Here is a 20,533-nt window from a genome sequence, read left to right on the forward strand (position 1 = left end):
CATTTTTTTAGGTAATTTTACATTAAATTCTTCATTTCTGCACCTATCTACTTCAAATTGATACTGAACATATCTTATGATAATACGGTCAATCTCAACTATGCATGGCCCCATTACCAACCCTGGGGCGCCACTGGGTCAAACATGCTGCGTGGGTATACGCGTCGGCTTCTGCTTGCAATTTCTAGTTATGAATTGCAGTTCTCCTCATTGATATCTACGCACCCAAGAAGTTTCATGCTGAAATCTTGTAGCGTATCTGAGATATAGCCATGAAAAGTCACATCATACAACAAAAACAAAGGGTAATAACTTTTAATTTAAAAAGTGGAGGGTTATGGATTTTGTGCATGGCAATTCTTCCCATTTATTTCTACACACCCATTAAGTTACATGTTGAACTTTTGTATCGTATCTGAGATAAAATTAGCCCTGAAAAGTTGCATAATACAAACAAAAAAAAGGGCAATAGCTCTTATAAAATAAAGTGTAGGATTATGGTTCTTGTGCATTACATGTCTCTGCATTGATATCTATATAACTATGAAGATATATTGATATAGTTTCTAAGATTTAGGTAGCCCAAACAGGTTTTGTGACAGACGGACGGACGGACTGACAGACGGACGGACAACGCCAATTCTATATCCCTATGAACATTTGAATCTAACATGATTTTTTGTTATATAATTGGCACGTTTTCCACCAAACAATAAATAAATGTGTTTTCGTGATGTCTACACACCAAAACCATCATAAATTATATCGGGTCCATAAACATTATTTGAGATAATTACATTAAATAAGATATTATTGCTTACTGTATAATGCAAATTTAATACAAAATAAACACAACGAAAACATGTTTGGGAACTAATATATATATAGTGACTAATACTTGGAAAGTTTTACTGTCCTGAAAGCAGAAATTATATGTTTTTTAAATGTTTCCTATATTGCAAATTTAAGGAGGCCCATTTTGCTGAACTGAACTTTTTGGGATTTGTGGAACTACCATCTCAACACAGGGCTTTCTTTCTTACTTTTGTATAGCAGAAGTAAACTGATCAATTAATGAAAAAGTCACAAACATTTCAAACTCCTCAAAATTGTTTTCTTTTTTAAAACTAGTCACAAACTTGTAGAAATTATGAAAGTAGGTTTTTGTATTCACGAACATAGTAAAATATTATAATATTTTCATTTGCTGGACACTTTTGCTTTCAACAAATAACATCATACATCTTCTATAAATTAAAAAAAAATCAGACAGGTTAACTATTGTCAATCATATCAAATTCAATAGTAAATATATTTGACAAATATTAAAATGTATGTATATGATTGTATTGTCTGTTGTTTGGCTGTACACATAAGTTATACATTGAATTTGTGTTCCTTTGTATGTCATATTATTTACCAAGATTAAAACCTTTGTCAATAACAATTGTGCCATGCCACATAGGATTCCCTACACATAACAAATATTTACACTGTTTGAAAATGTAATGTATTTCATAAAAATGCAATTTAATTAATTTGAATAGAAATGAATCGAACTTTAATTAATGTCAACGCATATACATGGATACAAATACAATACACTGCAACTCCAATATATCGTGGTCCGTTATATCGCGCTGTCCAATATATCGCGAGTCGGCTATGGCTCCTAAAAAATCCGGCGAGAATAATCACTAAATGTAGTTATTTTATTTATTTTTTTTTATAAAGTTTTAATCTGAGAATATGCCAACTGCAATAAAACCGGTGCTGGCTAGTATTTGTTCACTCATTATTTCGCGCCTTCCTTGACACGCAGTGAAGCCTGAAAACAGACCATAAGTGACAGTGTTGTTTTCACACGTTTGAGTTGTTTGCAGCACTTGAGTTATGAGTGTCACATCCTCGATAGTAATGTCAGTTTATTGGTATATAAAGCGTTAAATTTCGCTATTGGGCATTCTGTCTCTGTACACGAATTACTAACCAAAAATGGCTACAAGCACTACCGCCACACGTAAACGAAAACAGTTCTCGATAACTGAAAAAATCGAGATCATAGAAAAGGTAAAATCTGGTCAGTCTCGATCGTCTGAAATAAAGGAATTCGGTGTCCCCGAAGGTACACTACGGGGATGGCTGAAAGACGAAGATAAGTTGAGAGCAGCATTGTTATTAACAATTCAACAAATGTCATATCCGCCATATTTTTGTTAGAACTGCGCATTCTTCTTGTGATGAATCTCGTTGCGTCTGTAAATATAAAATAAAAACAATTTTAAATTATAGTGGTTTGTTTCCTTTGTCATGCGGACCATCTGTTAGGGTAGATTCAAACGTTAACACACGTACACTGCATACGTCTTCATACGTATTTTACGCTTATACTTTTCGTTCAGTTGATTTTAGATCGTACCTTAAAATAAAAATAAATAATGGCATAACAATTATCACGATAATCAAAACATATTACGATATTCTTTTTTCCAGTTCAAATTGCACATGTTATAATTAGTTTGCAATTATTAAGACCGGAATATATAGCGGCGCCGTAAATGAACTGTCAACAATGGTGAAATTTGACACATTATATGCTACGCTATTTATTGAGACCTTTCTGGACTTATATTGCGCACTGGATATATCGCGGTCGCGATCTTTGGACCCCTTCAACCGCGATATATTGGAGTTGCAGTGTAATCAACTCCAGATTACTGCACTTGTCTCGCAATTAGCCATCGCTTAATTACTCATGGGTTTTGACTTTTGTCCCATGATCTTTCTTATTCAAGCCATTTCTGTTGTAAAAGTGACTGCTTAAATCTTACTGTGATTTCATTAAAGTGACTATAGACTTGAACAAATCTGCATCTGCAACCCTTTTTTGACTTTTTTTAACAAAGGATCTCAAGGTTTACTATACACTTTACTTATTTTATAATGCAATGGTGTGGTTTATTAGTTCAGGTTACTTTACAAAACTGTTTTCACCAGTTTCATACTTTTAATTCCGTAACAACAAGCAAAATCGTATAATTGATATCCCCCACCTTCTCATAATTTATATCTACACACCTACGTGCATGAAATTTCAGGCTGAGATAAAGCCCTAAAAAGTTTGTGACAAACAGCCGGAGGGATGGACTGATTATAAAGGCGGACTGATACAAACATATATCTCTCCGCCTTTGGCGGGGAATAATTATAATCCATTTAAACAAGCATAGCCCGTTTCCAGGGACAATTCTGTGAGACAGGTATGCATTTGCAGAAACAAGTATTGCTTTTAATAGTCAATGATTAACCGCTTGATATATTTAACTCAGATTATTGTTAATTAATTTAAATGAGCCGTGCTCTGTGAAAAGCGGGTTTAATGCATGTGGGTAAAGTGTTGTTCCATATATGCCTGTGCAGATTTTTGCTGTAAGATACTCTCTGTAAACGACACATACCATAAAGAAAGTTTCATCTCTCGATTAGCCTGTGTGGACTGCACAGGCTTATCTGGGTTACACTTTACGCACATGCATTAAAACCCCTTTTCACAGAGCAAGGTTCATTTAAGTAAATGTGAATAGTTTTATTCTGAGTAAAATTAAAAGTGAATTATTAAATAAAGCTATCGCAATTTAATTTAAAAATATTTATAACAAGACTATTGCCAAGCAATACATGTCCCCTACCGGCTCCACCATTGTCAGAAATATTTGTTTTTTATTTGTTGCCATAGCAACCATAATTTTTGACGTATGAACAAAATGAAATGACGTGCATAATGCCCTTATTGCCATCTATCAATGTTTCAAGTTTCATGAAAAAATATTAAGAACTTTCAAAGTTATCGCAGGATCCAGAAAAGTGTGACTGACTGACGGACTGACAGACTCACAAAGCGCAAACCATCAGTCCCCTCCGGTGAAATCGTTAGGGGACAACAAGCAATGTGTTTGTGAAACACTATGTCCCCATATATTTGACCTTTGATCTTGAAGGATGACCTTAACCTTGACCTTTCACCTCTCAAAATGTGCAGCTCCTTGAGATACACATGCATGCCAAATATCAAGTTGCTATCTTCTCAAGCAGTGGTTGAAGTGTGCGGTTATGACTTGGTATTAAAAACCAGTATTTAGAGGGAGAATATTAAATTACAAGAATTTAATGTGACCATACAAATTGTTCAATTAAATCTTTTAATATCATTTACATCGTATGTGCTTTAAACTTCGAAATAGCGTTATAAAGTCTGAGAAAACATCACACACTTTATAATGTAGTACAGTGACCACGCATTTATCCATACGCGTCCATTCCGGTACAAAATTTCGGAATTAACAAATCTTCCGGATTATCGAACCAGTGCCATTTTAAGAGTTAAATATTTACCTTATGACATAAACCTTATGTGTATGTACATTTACATACTTATTTTGCATCAAGAATGATATTTTCTTGTTACTAAAACATTTATTTAGTTAAAAAATAAAATGTTTGTTAAACAATGTAAATACAAAAACGTGTAACCGAATTTTCGAACAATCATGTACATGTGCACACATGACGTAAAGCTTTGTCAATGTTACAATCACACTGTTAAGCATTGATAGCGTAGTATTGAATCGATATTTCGTTGCTGTATACACTTTCCATGAGGACTGCGTGTATCTCGTGTGATACTGCCGCAGTGAAAAGACGTTGCCATGGGTGGAATGCGAGCTGTAAGCTGGTGGTGTCACAGAGTCACAAATCAAGGGTGTTGAAGGCAAATGACAATACAATATAAAACTGCTATACTGTTTTAATATCCTCATTTATAACCCGTCTCATACAACAGAATATTGAAATAATTAAAATAGCGACATGTAACGTTTGATGCGTTTTAAATGGACTGCTTAAATAATCCTAGCACAACTTTTCACACACGATGATGGTCCGATTGTAATCAGTGTCTTAATTGGTTGCATGTTCAGCTCATTAAAGACATTGTGTCATTTAATATGCATTGTGTAATGCAGAATTCAGTTTAAGTTTTAAGTCGGAGTCGAACCATGTTTATTCATGCCTATTAGCTATTACGCCTAAACATAATATTTCACGCCTCAGTGAAGGCGCTTTTGTTTAAACAATGGGATGGCGATAAAGCCTTAAACAACAATAATTCACGCCTCGGTGATTGCGCTTTTGTTTATATGGCGGGTGGGCGATTAAGCCCCCATGTTGGGAAGCATCCGGATTAACGAGACATAATTACAGCTAAATACACAGATCAGTGTCCCAAAATCTACGTCCGGATCCGGAACGCAAGATTCCAGACTTAACGGGACAAAATACTGCATAATAAATCCGTTCCCCTTGACTTTCGCCGGCATCGCGAGATTTCCGGATTAACACGGGGTCACTGTATTTATATTAATGCAAATGTGGAAAGTGAAAGTAAAAGCACAACAATGATAATATTTAACAAAATAGATTCATTAAACTAATTCTACAATACTCTTAATTAAGTGTTGCAGGTAAGAGTAGTTTTGTCATAGTATCAATCAAATCTAATCATAAATAAGTTATGGCAATTTTAGCAAAATTTAATAATTTGACCTTGAGAGTCAAGGTCATTCAAAGGTCAAGGTAAAATTCAACTTGCCAGGTACAGTAACCTCATGATAGGCAGATAGCATGAAAGTATTTGAAATTTGAAAGCAATAGCCTTGATACTTAAGAAGTAAAGTGGATTGAAACACAAAATTTAACCATATATTTTGACCTTGAGAGTCAAGGTCATTCAAAGGTCAAGGTAAAATTCAACTTGCCAGGTACAGTAAACTCATGATAGCATGAAAGTATTTGAAGTTTGAAAGCAATAGCTTCGATACTTAAGAAGTAAAGTGGATAGAAACACAAAATTTAACCATATATTCAAAGTTACTAAGTCAAAAAAGGGCCATAATTCCATAAAAATGACAACCAGAGTTATGCAACTTGTCCTTTTACTGTACCCTTATGATAGTTTGCGAGTGTTCCAAGTATGAAAGCAATATCTATGATACTTTAGGGGTAAAGTGGACCAAAACACAAAACTTAACCAAATTTTCAATTTTCTAAGTAAAAGGGGCCCATAATTCCGTCCAAATGCCAGTCAGAGTTACATAACTTTGCCTGCACAGTCCCCTTATGATAGTTAATAAGTGTTGCAAGTATGAACGCAATAGCTTTGATACTGTAGGAATAAAGTGGACCTTAACACAAAACTTAACCAAATTTTCAATTTTCTAAGTATAAAAAGGGCACATAATTCTGTCAAAATGCCAGTCAGAGTTACATAACTTTGCCTGCACAGTCCCCTCTTAATAGTTAGTAAGTGTTGCAAGTATGAAAGCAATAGCTTTGATACTTAAGGAATAAAATGGACCTAAAAACAAAACTTAACCAAAATTTCAATTTTCTAAGTATAAAAAGGGCACATAATTCTGTCAAAATGCACGCGAGAGTTATCTAACTTTGCCTGCCCAGTCCCCTCATGATAGTAAGTAAGTGTACCAAGTTTGAATGCTATAGCATTGATACTTTTTAAGAAAAGTGGACCTAAACACAAAACTTAACCGGACGCCGCAATGCCGACGCCGACGCCAAGGTGATGACAATAGCTCATATTTTTATTTTTTAAATAGATGAGCTAAAAAGGGACACGCACAGAAATCAGGTTTACAAAACTAGTTATTGCTTTAAAATGTATTCAAATTCTTATTCAGTTTTCTATCACTGTTATAATATATTAAATCATATTAATAATTTTTTAATAATCTATCAGATTAATTGAGTGTCTGTATTATTGGCTGATGTTTTAAGCAATTATATTTGTTCATATTATTTATTATAAATATATATGTATATTCGACATGTACAATTTAAAAAACTTGCACTTTCGGACCAGCATAACATTTCTTTTGGGAAATAGTACTGTGTAGCAAGCATACAAGAGCTGGGAATCAGTACTGAGATGTAAGCTTGGAAGCAGTAATGAGTAGTAAGCATGAAAGAGACACATCGGAAAACCATGAGAATTTTGGGAATCAGTACTGAGTAGTAAGCACGAAAGAGCAGAGAATCAGTACTGAGTAATAAGCATGAACGAACCACACTGGAAAACCATGAGAATATCGGGAATCAGTACCGAGTAGTAAGAATGAAAGAGCCACTATGGAAAACCATGAGAATATTGGGAATCAGTACTGAGTAGTAAGCTTGAACGAGCCGGGAATCAGAACTGAGAAGTAAACATGGAAGAGCCAGGAAATAGTACTGAGTAGTGAGCAGGGAATCAGTACTGAGTACTAAGCTTGAAAGAGCCGGGAATCAGTACTGAGTAGTAAGCATGAAAGAGCCGGGAATCAGTACTGAGTAATAAGCAGGAAAGAGCCGGGAATCAGTACTGAGTAGTTAGCAGGGAATCAGTACTAAGTAGTAAGCAGGGAATCAGTACTGAGTACTGAGCATGAATAACCACAATGGAAAGCCATGAGAATATCGGGAAGCAGTACTGAGTAGTAAGCATGAAAGAGCCGGGAATCAGTACTGAGTAGTAAGCAGGAAAGAGCCACAATGGAAAACCATGAGAATATTGGTATGACATGGTTGAAGACAAGATCATCAAGGGGTAAATTGGGTAAACATGTTACTTCTAGAATGCTCTTTTTTTCCTTTTTCATTTGACATAGCGATCTAGTTTTTGGACCTAGTTTTGTAATAGACATATTTTTTATTTAGACCAATGTTCTAACAAAGTTTCGTGAATATTTGAAATAAATATAATCTCTAGTGTTTTAACAGTGTAAATTTTGATAACGGGCAATGCATGTTTTACAATGGGAATAAATGTCATCACAAAATCACTACGTAAACACATCGTGCTAATGTTAGCTAAGAAGAAAACAAGCTGTAGTAGAATTGACAGAGCACTGTGACCAGGGTTTGTATTCAACAAGTTTGTAAATAGGATGGGGTCCTTTGTGTTGCAAGGCGTTTGACTGAAACTGGTTAATGGAATCGATTTTTTCTGCTTACATTAACTATAAACTTGACTAAAAGTGTTTTACCATAATAATACACTAATGTACACATTGAATCTTCTGAAAACAAAGTTGTTGACCGGACTGGGGTTTTCATTCGATAAAAGCAAAATACTTTTTCTAGTGCATACTCACAATGAGGGTATTGTTCTAGTCTGTATATGCTTCCGACATCACTTAGTTAGGATTGAACACTTCTCACTATCAACAGACCAGCTTAATCTTCCTTGTTAAGAAGAACACTAATGGTTTTCAAGCAGCCGTTTAAGTGTGCTGGCATGACCAAGTATTAAAATCTTCCTTTTGCATTATGTAGAGAGTATGTGTGTATGTAGAGAGTGAAAATTTAATTCTTACAATTATAATAGGTTATCATAGCAAATTCAACTAAAAGCTTCTATATATTTGACAAGTTCAGTGTTTTAAACTTCAAATTGGCATTGATAAGTCGATGTTAACTTCATAATGTAGTATCCCTGTTTTATGCTAAGTTCCTATTGATGAATATATTAAAATATATTTATATTAAATGTAATTTCCATGTCAGTCAGAATTTAGAATTTTATCAAATAATATATTACGTTAAAAAGTACTACATGTTGTGTATAGATGATTGCTTCCGAATGTAGTAACCCTTTACCACTTTGATGCACATTTTGACTCATTTGAAGCCTTTAGAAAGTTTAATTTAATACAATACCTTTCTTACTACTTTTAAGTGTAAAGGCTTCATTTCCAACCATGAGCCACTGATGAGCAGCAAACAGCATAAAACCTGAAGAGCATGCGAGTTACTCGCAGGATGTTCTGGTTTTATGATGGTTGCAAAAAGCCATTTCCACTTTGCTTCTTCTAGGGAAAGGGTTAGCCAAGAACATTACAAATACATAGCCAATCGGAATTATAATTACAGAACAAGTTCATTGTTTGATTATTATACCAGAAAAATAAATGATATAGTATACTATCAATATTATAATGGTGTCAGCACATTTTAAATATATTACATCAATAAATGGTATATAAAACTGTATCCACAAGGGCTCTTTTATTTCAAGTGGCATGATATTAAGACACTTGATTTAGGTTTAAACAAGATTATGTGTTTGTCAGAAACACAATGTCCCGATTTGCACCGCTTTGAATCTATATATTTGACCTTTGACCTTCAAGGATGACCTTGACCTTTTACCGATCAAAATGTGCAGCTCCATGAGATACACACGCATGCCAAATATCAAGTTGCTATCTTCAATATTGCAAAAGAATTCATAAAATGAGCCATTTTGGCCCAAATATTTGACCTCTGACCTTGAAGGATGACCTTGACCTTTCACCACTCAAAATGTGCAGCTCCATTAGATACGCATGCATGCCAAATATCAAGTTGCTATCTTGAATATTGAAAAAGTTATTGCAAATGTTAAAGTTGGAGCAAACAAACAAACACTGTACAAACAAACCAACAGACAGGGCAAAAACAATATGTCCCCCACTATAGTGGTGGGGGACATAAAAATATATTATCAAGATCTCTGATGTACGTTGTCATAGAGGTGACATTTACTCCTCTTTTGTTTTAAATGCAATCCTCTTTTTCTATCTCATTCCCACGACGTAATAACTCGATGGAACGAGTTAGCTATGTCATGGGAATGACTTACTGAGTCGAGAAAACGCGAGAAATAAAGAGGGATGCAAAACTAAATGCATTAGTGATGCAATGAAAAAAGAGCAGTGCATTAAATAAAGGAGGATTGCATAATACAATATACTGCACTCCTCTTTTATTTAGTTTTGCACTCCTCTGTTTTCTATCTCGATTTTTTCCCTATACTAAGTAAGCCGTTCTCACGACATAGCTAACTTGTAACATTCCCATGAAAAATAAGTCGATCCCTTCCATCGGTTAGCTGACAAGCAAATAACCACATTAGTTAAAACTATTTTTAGAGGACCAAAATACAAGATATATACTAAAGCAAAGAATATTGAACAGTCATTTTTTTATACATGTACAAATTGTGTGAACCTCTTTTTGTGACCAGCTTATACAACTGCATTCAAATTTAAACCGCTGTTGTAGAGAATCACTATGCAATTACAACATTAGACATAAATTTACAAAACCTAAGTGACAAGCCCGTTTAGAATATAGCATGTATAAGTAGTTTTTGGTCTATCTAAGTGTTTAAAAGGATGTGGTCCATGGAGTGCGGAATGTAATCTAGACTCCAGGATCATAACTATCATTAAGGATGTTAGTCAACATACAAAATAGTAAACCTATTAGCTTTGCATGTTGAGGGCGCTGATGGTGCATAGTATGTTAATATTTATAAAATCTACATAAAACATGTGACCCTTAACCATTCAGACCAAGTTTCATTTGACTAAAACAAAATATAGCATTTATAGTGTCTATAAGTTTTTCTAAGCATTTAAATGGTAACTTAAGTTTTTAATACACTTCACTTAGAATTGACCGTTGTTGTGATATTGTGATGATACAACTTCGGACCAAATTTCATCGACATTGAATCATAAGGGTAGCTTCTACAGTTTCAACAATGTTTGCGTAACCTTTAACCTGTTGACCAGGTTTTTTTATATCAATTGACCCAAATTTTACCTCGACCTAAACATTGTTCATATTAACATTTTTATTTCTATAGTGAAATTATGTGCATGAATTCGCTTGGACTATGTTTTATTTGGCCTTATCTTAATGTAGGAGTTTGCTTTACTAGATCTGTACTGTAACTATGATGTACTTTCAGTAATTTTTTTCACCCAATTGGGAACGGGTCCGGACACATGCCCTTGGGAATTTTTCGCGTCCTGAAATCATCAGATTGGGAAAAAAACGATTCGCGAAATCTTCCAATTGGGAAAAATCAAGTTGTGAATTGTACCAATTGAAGAATGGTACTTTAATGACCTTGCCTTTACCATCTTTAACTTGTCCCACTGTTTCCGGTGTTTCATGAGCACTAGAGCTCGGTGCATAGACTTTGTCATCAACAGTTTCAAGTATCATAGGACTTGTAGCTTCGTCATGTTCGTCGTCAATCTGCATTTGGCTACTGTCAACTTCGACAATTTTTGTTGCAATTAAGGGTGTGTTGTTGTCATGAAAACACATTTATTTATGCAAGATCATGAAAAAAGTCCCAAAAATATCAAAATTGTGACAAATTTAGTAACAATCTCCTCAAAATGTTACTAACAATAGTCACACAGAAATTGTACAATTATGTTTCTGTGCATAGATATAGTACAATATTATCATATTTTCTTTGGCTGGGCACTTTTGCGTTCAAAAAATAAAATCATATATCATATGAGCAACATTATTCTGACAGGTTAACTGTATCGTCAATGATCCATTGTCAATACTTTTGACAAACACTAAAATGTTGTCTATGTTATGTCTATTGTTTGGTTTGACACATAAGTAATACATTGAATTTAGTTATCTTGTGACAAAATGTGAGCTAAATATTGTTTCCAAGTTTAAACCCTTTGTCAATAACAATTGTTCCATGTCACATGCCTGCAGGATTCCCTACAAATCATAAATACTTACAATGTCTGAAATGTTAATGCATTTCATAAAAATGCAATTTAATCAATTTGAAAAGAAATGATTCAAACAATATTTACACATATAAATTGATATTAATACAAAATCAACTCCAGATTGCTGCACTTGTCTCGCTATCGGTCATCACTACATTACTCATATGTTTTCCGTTTCGTCACATGATCTTTCTTATTCAAGATATTCCCGTTGTAAAAGTGCATGTTTTAATCTTACTGTGATTTCGTTAGAGTGAATCTAGACTGACATTTTTTAACAAAGGATCTCAAGTTTTACTATAAAATTTTCTTATGGTCTAATGCAATGGTGTGGTTTATGCTTACGTTACAACACTGGTTTCACCAGTTACAAACTTGTAATTCCTTAACAACAAGCACATTTGTTGAATGGATATCCCCCGCCTTTTCCTCATTTATGTCTATACACATATGAAGTTTCATATTGAACACTTATATAATGTCTGATATACAGCCCTAAAATGTTAGTGACAGACGGATGGACGGACTAATAGGCGGACTGATAGACTGACACAGGGACAATGACAAAGCTATATCCCTCCGCCTTTGGCATTTAAACAAGAATAGCTCGTTACCTGAGTAGGAAACACAGTTTGAAAAATCAGAAATACACACAAAATACAGAAACACATATTGTACTTTTGAATGTGAAGTGTTTGTTTTTGACAGTGTTGAGCTTAACAAGTTTATGTCAAACAGTTTAAAAACTCTGTTTTTGTAAAATACTGTGGATATACAGGGCCCTCAATCTATCAAATCTGCCGCCGAATTTCGGCTAGTTATCTTGTGACATATCGGCTATGCCTCCCAAAAATCTGACGAGCATAATACCCAAATAACATGTTTTAATCTGAGAATTCGCTCAGATAAAATCAGTTTCAAGCTAGTATTTTACCCTACTTCACCCACTTTAATTTTCTGTATAATCCGACATTCATAATCCAGTTTTGACCAGATTGTTTGCTTTCATTGTACATCACTTTAACACCTGTGTACTGCAATAAATAATAACTTCACTTGCCAAACATCACAGGTCATTTCGGGTGTTACCCTTCTCTCTTGAATTTGCTTTGAACCGCTGAAAACACCACACATGAAGGTGTATACAATTATAACTGTAAATGTCACAGGTCAATACCCTTGTCAAAAAAGTGGGCAAAATCCGGTTATAACCCAGTTTTAAACTGGGTTAAACCCTGCGGTATTGGCACCGAGCTAAAAGCGAGTCTTTTAAACACACTTTTTGCTTACCGACTTGGTTTTATCTGAGTTGAATTTTGGTTTAACTCGCTTAAAGCCAACATAGTGGGTTTTTTAACCGTCTTAAGTGGGTTTAAAGTGAGTTTTCTTCAGGCAGCTGTGTTTAACTCTGCGGTATTTGCACTGTGCTAAAAGCGGGTTTTTCAGACACGCTTTAAGCTTACCGACTGGGTTTTTTAGCTTACCGACTTGGTTTTTTCTGAGTTAAATCTTGGTTTAACTCGCTTTAAACCAACATAGTGGGTTTTTTAATCATCTTAAGTGGGTTTAAAGTGAGCATGATTTTCTGCAAGTTGGTTTTTTGAGGTTTTTTAAACATGCTTAGACCAACTTCTGTCTGTGGAGTTGGTTTTAAGTGGGTAAAAAGTGTGTTTTTTATGTGAGCTATAAGCAGGCTAAACACGGTTTTTAAGTGAGCGAAAAGTGAGCTAAAAGCACGCCTTTCTTAGTTTTTTTTCACAGTGAAAACATGCTTTTAACTCGCTTTAAACCTAGTTATTAACAGTATTTTATCTGTGAAGAAAACAAAGCAATTTGTGGGTGTGGGTAAGTTGATTTTTGTGGGTTTTAACAGTGTTATAGTGAGGGTTTTTTAAGAAAGTAGGTTTTTTGTGAGCCTTAGGTGGGATTTTGCAGTGTGAAAAAAAATAATTTTGGACTGATATGTTCTAGAAAAAATGGTTTTTGTGAAGCAATTACAACAGTTCATTATAAGCCCCATGTGGTTAAAAGGGAAAAAAACACAATGTGTACGAAAATTATGTTTATATGACAAAAATAGTACACCGCAAATTAATACAAACAGATTATTTTTACAATACATTACACAATAAAAGACATTTATGGAAGATTTTAAAGCAAAAGGTTGACCGCATTGGACCACTGCGGGTGGAGTATTTAGACCGCAGCTGCTGCAGAGACCTGGATCTCAGCTGTTGGAGGTACCTGAACCGCAGTGGAATGAGGAACCTGGATTTAAGCGTATGGAGGGACCTTGACGGGTGTTGGGACCTGCACAGCAGCCACTGGAGAGACCTTGACTGCTAGGGGACCTGGACAGCAGCCAGTGCAGGGGCCTAGACCTGATCTTGGCGGGTGGAGGGACCTGGAAAGCAGCTGGTAGAGAGACCTGGAAAGCAGGCGCTGGAGCGACATGTACCATTGATGCTGCTTGTGTCCTTCTCCTCTTGAGCATCTCTTATGCCAGTTGATCTGCAAAGGATTAATACCATATCACTTTCAAAAGGGCAAGGCATTCTTCAAACATGTTGATTGGTTATGTTTTCGTTCCACTGAACTATGAAATATTGCTGTTATGGTAATCTTGTTGCTTTAATAATAATAAATTTCAGTTATTTGCTTGTTGTTTTTGTTTGTTTATTTTTGAAATTTTAATCCCGTGATCACATGTGACTTAGCACTTTTCATCAATTATTAAAAGAAATTGCGTTTGGTAGAAAATGCGGTTTGAAAATGTACCAAGATGCGTGGTCTTATTTGGCTGTGTGGTCTGGTGGCATTGTAAATGCAATAACCTGTATAGTTTACCTCTCAACAAATCGAGCTTTCTTGGTCAAGGACAGGGCGAGGTTTTCCCACTCTTGTTCCCCTCAAGTTTGCCAGCTCGTGCAGGGTAAAAACCAGGTATAAAAGTCCATACATCAGGCAGGCGATGTTGCACATTCTTTCCAAAGGATCTTCCCATCAATGTCAATTTTGCCTTGTGGCAAGAGTTTAACCTTCAAAATTAAAATATATAAGTTCCAATTAAGTATGAGGGAAAGAAATACGTTCAGTTATAACCAAAAATAGCTATAAATAAAATTTAAGATGACAATAACCATGAAACACAACCATAATTATTCACTGTACACAACATTTACACTTTTTCATGTGCAAGTTTATCTATTTTTGCTTCAAATTGTGTTGTTTTTCCTTTAAATTGCAATACAATAACTTATCCATTTACATTTCCTAGTGACAATACATAAATATGATAATGGTCATAATTAATTCAATAAACTAAATAAAAAAGGGATGAAGAAATGACAATACAAACCTGTTAAAACTGTTCTTCAGTATTCCAAAAAACAACAACATGCAGTTCAACCTCCTTTCCAACCAACTTATTGTTGATTTCCACATTGCAGTAAAAACACATTGTTTTCATCACACAATACTTCATGCTGACAGAATTTCACCATTATAAGTCTTTCACTTCTTTATATTAATGTTGCTGAATTAAATTTAGCTCAATATTCAATTGCTGACACCAGCTTGTTTTTCAAAAGTTGTTGTTTTCTTCCTAGCCAATCAAAAGCCTCATATCTCATTCCACACAGCCTTATCTCTAGGCAAACCCCATCAGTAGCCTTATCTTCCCCTAGATAATCAGTACCCTGTTTAGCTCTGAATGCCTGACAGATTGTTATCTGTTTATTGTTAGTGGTGTGAAATAAGGGTGTTTTTAGGTATTGTCTTGTTATTTTGTTGACAGTTTATGTAACACAGGTCATGTTTGGCATTTTATTATTTTATTGCAAATTAAGAAAATGGATATGATGGTATCATATGAAAATATCAAAATCTTGCATAACTTATGTACAAAAATAAATAGATTATTTTCAAAATAATGTTTTCAATACCATTATTATTAAAATATGCAGATTTAACAAGTAAATGTTTTAAACAAATATAAACAATCATATAAGATTGTTTAAAAAAAAAATAAAAAAAATTAAGACATAAAACAATCATAAGATATTGTTTATAATAAAAACAAACATAAAGAAAAAAATCAAAGTGAAACACAAACTCTTTCATTTTCATGTATAAAACTAAGCTTGTCCATTGTTATAGTTTTTGTCAGTGATACTTGTTGTCCATCTGTGAACCTGTGATGTTCTGAAAGAGCCATTTTCATCCAATTTTCCCTAAAAATTATGGGGAGCACACAAATGTACAATAGGGACAATGGCAAACAAGCTGTAAAAAAAGCCCCTTTACAATTGACTTGTATTATTTATGGATTTAAACATCAAACAAAGACCCAGTTGAAGAATTATTGTTTCATTGATGAGTTATATTAATAAACAAAAGACCAACTTGTTGAAAAGTGTGTTAAAGTGAGTCTTTAAGCCTCGTTGCAGCTCTCAACTTATTAACAAAAAGACCAATTTAAACTCGCTTAAAACCCACTTCTGTTTAAAAAAGACCAACTTCTGTTGTTAAAGACTCGCTTATAAAACAAAAAGACACACTTAAACACACATAATCCAACTCATAAATAAAAAGGCTCACTTTTGACACACAAAAAACCGACTTCTTACAGAAAAAAACTCGCTTAAACACACATCTTCTTAAAATAACCAACTTTAAACTCAGTTAAGCACAGTTTAGCGCACATAAAACTCACTTTTATTAGCAAAAACCAACTTCCACTAAGAAAAACTCAGAAAAAACACAGTTTTATGTTGGTTTAAGTGTGTTTTGGTATGAAAGTGGGTTATTTTTTGACAAGGGACTGACCTATCTCAACAATCTTTGCGCGTAGGATACAGTGTAAACAATTTGCTTTTAATTTAGAGGTGAAGATCCCTCAGTTTGTCCAGATGCACTAATAATGAAGCCCATGCTTTCCAAGAGGAAAATGACATCATTTTGTACATGGGTCTACTTTCTTGAACAATTAAACTTGGCAACTGTTTTTGGATTACAAATTTAACAAGACTATTGTCAAGCAATATAAGTCCCCTACCCACTCCACCATTGTCAGAAATTCCAACATTTTCAGAATAAAAAATATATATTTGTTGCCATAGCAACCATAATTTTAGACGCAGGAACAAAATGAAATGACTACATAATGTCCATATTGCCATCTATCCATGTTCCAAGTTTCATGAAAAAATATTAAGAACTTTTAAAGTTATCTCAGGATCCAGAAAAATGTGACAGACTCACAGACTCACAGATGCACAGAGCGAAAACCATAAGTCCCCTACGGTGAAATCGGTAGGGGACTAATTATACGTATTTAAAAATACTTACATGGAATAATGTTTTGTGTTAAACCAATAAACAATATATGGATATAACACATACGTCAATAAGGTAGGTAAAACGCGTGTTTTGAGATAGCCAAACTATGCTAATGCATACAAAAACATGCATGAATAACCTGACAATTTTTAATGCGCATGGGATATATCACGGTCGCGATCTTTGGACCCCTTTAACCGCGATTTATTGGAATTGCAGTGTGAATACAAGTTAAAGACAAACTTTGCATGCAACACCCTTGTCAAAAAATAACCCACTTTCATACCAAAACACACTTAAACCAACATAAAACTGTGTTTTTTCTGAGTTTTTCTTAGTGGAAGTTGGTTTTTGCTAATAAAAGTGAGTTTTATGTGCGCTAAACTGTGCTTAACTGAGTTTAAAGTTGGTTATTTTAAGAAGATGTGTGTTTAAGCGAGTTTTTTTCTGTAAGAAGTCGGTTTTTTGTGTGTCAAAAGTGAGCCTTTTTATTTATGAGTTGGATTATGTGTGTTTAAGTGTGTCTTTTTGTTTTATAAGCGAGTCTTTAACAACAGAAGTTGGTCTTTTTTAAACAGAAGTGGGTTTAAGCGAGTTTAAATTGGTCTTTTTGTTAATAAGTTGAGAGCTGCAACGAGGCTTAAAGACTCACTTTAACACACTTTTCAACAAGTTGGTCTTTTGTTTATTAATATAACTCATCAATGAAACAATAATTCTTCAAATGGGTCTTTGTTTGATGTTTAAATCCATAAATAATACAAGTCAATTGTAAAGGGGCTTTTTTTACAGCTTGTTTGTCATTGTCCCTATTGTACATTTGTGTGCTCCCCATAATTTTTAGGGAAAATTGGATGAAAATGGCTCTTTCAGAACATCACAGGTTCACAGATGGACAACAAGTATCACTGACAAAAACTATAACAATGGACAAGCTTAGTTTTATACATGAAAATGAAAGAGTTTGTGTTTCACTTTGATTTTTTTCTTTATGTTTGTTTTTATTATAAACAATATCTTATGATTGTTTTATGTCTTAATTTTTTTTATTTTTTTTTAAACAATCTTATATGATTGTTTATATTTGTTTAAAACATTTACTTGTTAAATCTGCATATTTTAATAATAATGGTATTGAAAACATTATTTTGAAAATAATCTATTTATTTTTGTACATAAGTTATGCAAGATTTTGATATTTTCATATGATACCATCATATCCATTTTCTTAATTTGCAATAAAATAATAAAATGCCAAACATGACCTGTGTTACATAAACTGTCAACAAAATAACAAGACAATACCTAAAAACACCCTTATTTCACACCACTAACAATAAACAGATAACAATCTGTCAGGCATTCAGAGCTAAACAGGGTACTGATTATCTAGGGGAAGATAAGGCTACTGATGGGGTTTGCCTAGAGATAAGGCTGTGTGGAATGAGATATGAGGCTTTTGATTGGCTAGGAAGAAAACAACAACTTTTGAAAAACAAGCTGGTGTCAGCAATTGAATATTGAGCTAAATTTAATTCAGCAACATTAATATAAAGAAGTGAAAGACTTATAATGGTGAAATTCTGTCAGCATGAAGTATTGTGTGATGAAAACAATGTGTTTTTACTGCAATGTGGAAATCAACAATAAGTTGGTTGGAAAGGAGGTTGAACTGCATGTTGTTGTTTTTTGGAATACTGTCCATACAATAACCGAAAAGCACCGAAAAGCACCGAAAAGCACCGAAAAGCACTCAATTTCTCTCTATATATATGCAATATATCGTTTTTAGTGTATGTTAACGAGTTTAATTAGTAATAAATGGTTATATGATTGTATGTTTATACTACATTGTGCCCAAAATGGTAAATATCGGCAATTACCGACCGAAAAGCACTTCATGTGGAAACCGAAAAGCACTCAATTTCTCGCTATATATATGAATAATTGCGTTTCTATTGTGTGTAAACGGATTAAATTAGTTATAAATGGTTATATTTCATGCATATTTATACTACCTTGGGTTTATTATGAGGTATTAAGCCCCAAAATTGGATAAATATCGGCAATATACCGACCGAAAAGCACTTCAAGTGAAGACCGAAAAGCACTCAATTTCTCGCTATATATATGAATATTTGCGTTTCTATTGTGTGTAAACGGTTTAAATTAGTTATAAATGGTTATATTTCATGCATATTTATACTACCTTGTGTTTATTATGAGGTATTAAGCCCCAAAATTGGATAAATATCGGCAATATACCGACCGAAAAGCACTTCATGTGAAGACCGAAAAGCACTCAATTTCTCGCTATATATATGAATATTTGCGTTTCTATTGTGTGTAAACGGTTTAAATTAGTTATAAATGGTTATATTTCATGCATATTTATACTACCTTGTGTTTATTATGAGGTATTAATGCCCGAAATTGGATAAATATCGGCAATATACCGACCGAAAAGCACTTCATGTGAAGATCGAAAAGCACTCAATTTCTCGCTATATATATGAATATTTGCGTTTCTATTGGGTGTAAACGGATTGAATTAGTTATAAATGGTTATATTTCATGCATATTTATACTACCTTGGGTTTATAACGAGGTATAAATGCCCGAAATTTTATAAATATCGGCAATATACCGACCGAAAAGCACTTCATGTGAAGACCGAAAAGCACTCAATTTCTCGCTATATATATATAATATTTGCGTTCCTATTGTGTGTAAACGGTTTAAATTAGTTATAAATGGTTATACTGCATGCATATTTATACTACCTTGTGTTTATTATGAGTTATTAATGCCCAAAATTGGTTAAATATCGGCAATATACCGACCGAAAAGCACTCCCGCGACAGCACAGAATCACCGAAAAGCACTCAAGTTCTCTATATATACATGCAAGTTAACTATAAGGGCCGATTTTAATGGATTGAAAAGATGTACATATTTATTTAGTTAATAATGACTTCATTAAATAAAAAGTTTAAATATAAAGCTCATTACTATTTTTGGTGGCCACCGAAAAGCACTACCGCGACAGCACAGAATCACCGAAAAGCACTCAATTTCTCTATATATAAACGAAACTAAGCTATAAGTGCCGTTTATAATGGATTGAAAAGATGTACATATTTATTTAGTCAATAATGACTTCGTTAAATATTGATTTAAGTTTAAAGATAAAGCACAAGCACTCAATTTCTCTCTATATTTAATATAATCAATGATGACTTCGTTAAATATTGATTTAAGTTTGAAAATAAAGCACTATATATATATGAGGCGCGTTCTGAGAAAAGTGAGCTTAATGCATGTGCTTAAAGTGTCGTCACTGATTAGCCTGTGCAGTCCGCACTGCTAATCAGGGACGACACTTTTCGCCCAAACGTGATTTTCGGTGAGGAGTGACTTCCTTGAAACTAAAAATACCATAAAAGCGGAAAGTGTCGTCCCTGATTAGCCTGTGCGGACTGCGTAGGCTAATCTGGGATGACATTTTACGTCCATGCATTAAGCTCCTCTTTCTTCCCAGA

General features: G+C 34.0%; 2 protein-coding genes and 2 long non-coding RNA genes across 8 annotated transcripts in view; 2 read left to right on the forward strand and 2 right to left on the reverse strand.

Annotated features, from left to right (window-relative positions):
- Positions 1-20,533, reverse strand: part of LOC127858850 (uncharacterized) — a 344,634-nt gene that overhangs the window by 243,749 nt on the left and 80,352 nt on the right. The window lies entirely within an intron of this gene.
- LOC127858873 (ankyrin repeat and BTB/POZ domain-containing protein 1-like) overlaps positions 1-20,533 on the forward strand; it is a 344,964-nt gene that overhangs the window by 225,167 nt on the left and 99,264 nt on the right. The gene's annotated exons all lie outside the window — the stretch shown is intronic.
- Positions 1-20,533, reverse strand: part of LOC127858932 (uncharacterized) — a 71,109-nt gene that overhangs the window by 20,014 nt on the left and 30,562 nt on the right. The window lies entirely within an intron of this gene.
- On the forward strand, positions 18,945-19,675 carry LOC127858947 (uncharacterized). The gene is made up of 3 exons (XR_008039204.1): positions 18,945-19,026; positions 19,218-19,408; positions 19,600-19,675. It is a non-coding gene; the product is annotated as an uncharacterized LOC127858947 (long non-coding RNA).

Source organism: Dreissena polymorpha, chromosome 1, assembly GCF_020536995.1.
Source record: "Dreissena polymorpha isolate Duluth1 chromosome 1, UMN_Dpol_1.0, whole genome shotgun sequence".
Classification (NCBI taxonomy): domain Eukaryota; kingdom Metazoa; phylum Mollusca; class Bivalvia; order Myida; family Dreissenidae; genus Dreissena; species Dreissena polymorpha.